A 6,000-nucleotide genomic window follows, 5' to 3' on the forward strand; every position below is an offset into this window, starting at 1 on the left:
ATGTAGCACAAAATAATGGCTAGAAAGTCGTCTCGGGAGATTCCTGAAACAAATGCTTCTTGTTGGTGAATGAACCGCGTGACGAGTGTAGACGATTTTTTTAAACAAATGACTCTCATGAGCCGGTTATTTTTAGTGAAACAGCATAAATTGCAACCATATATCCATCCGTTTTTCAAAATACTTGTCTCTCCCAACATTTCTGACTGCAAGACATAGCAATTTATTGTCCAAATTCCGAATCAAATTACTCTTATGAATCGGTTCTTATTCATTAAATCTGCAGTCCGTAAGTTTTGCCTTTTTGTCGCCATCTATGTTTGAAAACCTGGAATTGCAAGCTGCTTGCAGAATTATCTCGCTTGCGTGGGTTGTGAGTTGGCACGGCTCCAGCGCGATGAATCTTTTGAGGTGAATGTGTGGCTGTCAGTCACCGCACCAGTGTGGATGTTTACTGTACTTCGCAATCACAAATTCTAGCGTATGTCTTGGAAGATACGACCCAAATAAGAATTTTCACCGTATTGCCATCTTAACAAGTAACAAGTCTGCCAGGTTTGTTCTGACCAGCTGAGGAAAAAAGCATTACCATAAATCTCGCTACTAATGGTGATTAAATCTAAAGATCAGTTAGCTCATATCACATCAAACTGTGCAAAGTATTATTAATGTTATACTTTATTCTCAAATTTTTAATATTAACAACATCAGCATTGAGTGACTATGAGTATAGTGTGTATTAGCGTGTAGATTTCAATTTCTGTACAGTCTAATATCTAATTGTCATGCCATTCGAATTTCATATTAAGAAATTCTTTTAACCCAAAAAGCAAATTATTCTGTCTTCGAACTGGTTTTCTTTAAAGTGCCCCTATTATGGGTTATGAAAGGTTCATATTTTGGTTTTGGGAGTCCCCAACAACAGGTTGACATGCATGCAAGGTCAAAAAACACTTTCATTTTCTTATAATATGCATTCATTTTTACCTTATTTGCTCAACGACTCCCAAACGATTCGCTCAACGATTCATTTTTACAACCCTCCTTTGTGTGACGCTAATCTGCAGTGATTGGTCGATTTCAATTAAAGCAGTGTTTGTGAGATTTTAATGCTTAAAAAGCGGCACCTAGTGGCAAAGAATGAATTTGCATTTTCATTCAGACCAACACGAAAATCAAGTTTTCCCAGGTCTGCGGGCACAACAAGTGGGCGGGCAATATGCTAATGTTTCATGTTGTCTTCAACAGCTTGGGATTCGTTTTAAAAACGACTCCTTTCAATAATTCAGAGTCAACTCTTTCTTTTGAGAGACCATAACTTTATACACGGTGCACTTTCAGATTTAGAACTTTGCAGGATGTTTTCATTCACTTAGCTCTTTGTTACACACTGCATGAAAGGTCATTTTCAAAAATCCATAATAGGGGCACGTTAAAATACAAATCTTTTATAATCCCAGGCTATCTGCAATCAGAAGCACATTTAAAACTGAAATATAACTTCCCTGCTAAAAAAAACCCAATAGAAGCCAAATAGAAACCATCACAGAAATCCCAATGGTTTCCATTAAAATACCATTATAAACCATTAGCTTTTTCCAGTAAAACCATTACAAAATTCTTTTTTGTAGTGTGTTTTGGGCATTTTTCCAATAGGATTTAACATCCCACCAATAGAATCCATCACATACCAGTAGACACCATTATAGCTTCCATTAAAACCAATACATTTTCTATTGTGTTTTGGGCAGGGTTCTATTGTTTTTTTTCAGCAGGGTTAATTTCATTCACATGTGTTTCATAAACACATAATCCTTTCTGGATTAAAATCCGCCATCAAAATGATACATTTAATTGTTCCAGCTGCTGTGAGAAAAGGCTAAATAATCCGCCACCTGCAGGATCCTCACATGCGATAGCCTACTTGCCAGGATAACTTCTTTATGTTTACAGATGTGAATCGGGCTAAAGGCGATAGTTTTGAACACTGGCTTGTTATGTATTTGCTCAAATATTGATTTCGGATCATTTTTAACCAAAAAAAGTTATGGACTGCAGCTTTAATCAAAAACATACAGCAACCATGTAGCCTGATTTCCTGAACGAAAGATACTTATGAGCTGGCTCTTTTTAATGAAGAAAAAACATACAACCCGACCAGAGTATTCCGATTCGAATCAAATGACTCTTATAAGTCGGTTCTTTTTGGTGAATCAAAAACACACAGTGCTACTCCAGATGAGCCTTTTCTAACACTGCTCTTTATAACTTTTATGATAGACTATCTAAGCTATGAAATTTACCCAAAAGAATTCAAATAGAACCATATGGAATCAATTTGGGAGTTTATGAATTGAAAGCAAACTGAATTGTGTGCAGACATTTGTGTAGGTGGAAAACAAATTATTGTTTGTCAAAGAAACATAGTCTTGAAAAATGTACCCTTATTAGAAGTTGTAGGTTCTTGAAGGAGCATGTCTGTGAATAATGCCGCCCTCATATAGGTAATAATGAAGGAACATTTATATAAACCAAACTGAATTATGTGTTGTTTATGCAACATTGCAACACTGCATAAAAAATGTTGCATCTCTTTTACCAAATCCATTTTCGAAATGTCATCACGCCCCTAATTGGTACATTAAACTACGTGTGTTAGGTCAGCTTTACAGACATCAGACAGGCAGAGGACAGTTGGCACGGCTTTGGAAAAGTTCTAACAGAGCAGCATTCATTTCAGAGAGCACACACAGTACAGGCCTCTTGTCCAGCGGGTTGGCCATTGGAAATAAAGACACAGTATCTAGACATGTCCACAGAGAGCTAAATCCACAGGCAGTCGTCCCAGTACAGGAGCTCCCAGCTGCCTGGCGAGCTGTACCCCCCACACGGTCTCGGCTGTCCCACAGGCTACGTCAGCGGCCAGACTACGCCACCTCTCTCTCCTCACTGAGAACCAAAAACAAACTCTCTCATCAAAGACAAACCTGTTCCCTCGTACCTCACACATGTTCTCCGACAAGCAAGTGGGCTGAAGCAAGTTAAGCACAGCACGTCTTTTTAGGCCCCGCTACAGCTGGGAGCCACTTGTGGGTTCATATGGGCCGCTGGTCAATGGCCAGCCGTCATGGGGCTTCCAGGCTCTTTGGCCAGGCTGAGACCTCAATGTCATATTGCCAATGCTCCGCTTGTTCTCGCTCTGAAAGGCTTTGTGAGGAATTGGGGGGTGTGACTGTGTACTATTATATCACCGAGCACTAATTACACCAGCACTGCTATCCACAACAGGACTCGACAGCCAAACATGTTGTCTCACGCTCTACTCCAAACAGCCCAGCTCTCACCGCTAGTACTGTAATATGACTAATATATGTGGAATGCTTCAGAGTTTGTTCAGTGTGTGCTACATAATACAATTAACAGTATCGCAACCGCAGTTGTTATTCATAATGGAGATAATGATGGATCTGGTGTAACAAAAGTGGCTCAAAAAAATTAAGTCTCGTCAGGATTTAGAGATTACTAGTATTTGCAAAAGGAGGTATGATAAACTTTTGTTACAGCACAGTAAGGATGAGTTTTTCTCTTGACAAACCAACAAAAGACTCAGGATTCAACTGATTATTTTTGTTTCTCATATCTTTGACTGCATTGTAATTTAATTCAGAATATGATCAAAGAAGAAATTTGGCTGAATATCATTTTATAATGTTACAAGCTAGTCAATAAAATGATACGAACTTCCCTCTTATGCCAATAGGTGGCAGCGAGTGACTTTATGAGTGAGTCAAAACAGTTCATTCAGTCTTTATGACTGAGTTATTGAATCATTGATTCAACTGATTTGTAGCACTGCTACTTGCTCGGAGACACGCTCTGCTGCAGTTTTGTTTGGATCTGTTTTTGTCGGTGGAGCAAAACCAGACAAAGTAACTAGCAACAGTAGTTTGATTTGAACGGTAGGTTTATTTGAACAGTGAGAGACAGAATAACAACAAAAAATTCCAGAAAAACGCATTTCAAAAAAGTTATAAATTGATTTACATTTTAATGAGTGAAATAAGTATTTGATCCCCTATTAATCAGCAAGATTTCTGGCTCCCAGGTGTCTTTATACAGGTGAGAAACTGAGATTAGGAGCACTCTTTTAAAGGGACTGCTCCTAATCTCAGTTTTGTTACCTGTATAAAAGACACCTGTCCACAGAAACAATCAATCAATCAGATTCCATACTCTCCACCATGGCCAACACCAAAGAGCTGTCCAAGGATGTCAGGGACAAGATTGTAGACCTACACCAGGCTGGAATGGGCTACAAAAACCAGATGGAAGAAACACAAAATACCTGTCAATCTCCCTCGGTCTGGGGCTCCATGCAAGATCTCACCTCGTGGAGTTTCAGTGATCACGAGAACGGTGAGGAATCAGCCCAGAAATACACGGGAGGATCTCAAGGCAGCTGGGACCATAGTCACCAAGAAAACAATTGGTAACACACTACGCCGTGAAGGACTGAAATCCTGCAGCGCCCGCAAGGTCCCCCTGCTCAAGAAAGCACATGTACAGGCCCGTCTGAAGTTTGCCAATGATTCAGAGGAGAACTGGGTGAAAGTGTTGTGGTCACCAAAATCCAGCTCTTTGGCATCAACTCAACTCGAAGTGTTTGGAGGAGGAGGAATGCTGCCTCTGACCCCAAGAACATCATCCCCACCGTCAAACATGAAGGTGGAAATATTATGCTTTGGGGGTGTTTTTCTGCTAAGGGGACAGGACAACTGCACCGCATCAAAGGGACGATGGACGGGGCCATGTACAGTCAGGGCCAGGGCATTGAAGCCAGCCAGGGATGGGTATTACACCATGACAATGACCCAAAACACACGGCCAAGGCAACAAAGCAGTGGCTCAAGAAGAAGCACATTAAGGTCCTGGAGTGGCCGCCAGTCTCCAGACCTTAATCCCATAGAAAATCTGTGGAGGGAGCTGAAGGTTCAAGTTGCCAAACGTCATCCTCGAAACCTTAATGACTTGGAGAGGATCTGCAAAGAGGAGTGGGACAAAATCCCTCCTGAGATGTGTGCAACCCTGGTGGCCAACTACAAGAAAGGTCTGACCTCTGTGATTGCCAACAAGGATTTTGCCACTAAGTACTAAGTCATGTTTTGCGAAGGAGTCAAATATTTATTTCACTCATTAAAATGCAAATCAATGTATAACTTTTTTGAAATGTGTTTTTCTGGATTTTGGTTGTTGTTATTCTGTCTCTCACTGTTCAAATAAATCTACCATTAAAATTATAGACTGATTATTTCTTTGTCAGTGGGCAAACGTAAAAAATCAGCAGGGGATCAAATAATTTTTTTCGCCACTGAATTTAAAACGTAAAAATTTAATCTCTAGCTTCCGCTAACTGACGTACACGCGTTCAGCGGATAATGTAGGACGTAGCCAAATGTGGTGACAAATGCAGAAATGATGATCACAGAAGCACAGTGGACAGACCAAAACAAAACACTGTTCACGAATTAGAAGTACAAAACGAGAATTTGTAAAGAAAAATGTTGGAGGGCTTTGATATAAGCCAAGAGGAGACTGGTTTTCCTTTGCTGTAAACAAAATTTGGTTCTCGTGTGACTAGCATATTCTCACCACAGCTTACACTACGCCTACGTCCTACGTCATCTGCTGGAACAACACTCTCTGAATGTGCGCATGACAATTAATAGAATCTAGGGATTACATTTAATAAAGTTTTAAATATGGATATTTTAAATTCGGAAGACTGGCCCATGAGAGTACACGAACAGGGCTAGAATAGATGCTTTTTAGCAGTTTTACATGGTGAAAAATGGTACTATATGAGAGTCCACCCAACTCTCAGTATGAGAGTTTTCTTTTTTGTGCTGAAATCTTTTAAGAGAGGGTGGTGTGAAAGAATATTTACAAAGCAAACACATAGTGATATTGTTGAGCTTAACCACAGGATGGGGGAGGAAGCGG

This window comes from Onychostoma macrolepis, chromosome 23 (genome assembly GCF_012432095.1).
Source record: "Onychostoma macrolepis isolate SWU-2019 chromosome 23, ASM1243209v1, whole genome shotgun sequence".
NCBI classification, from domain to species: domain Eukaryota; kingdom Metazoa; phylum Chordata; class Actinopteri; order Cypriniformes; family Cyprinidae; genus Onychostoma; species Onychostoma macrolepis.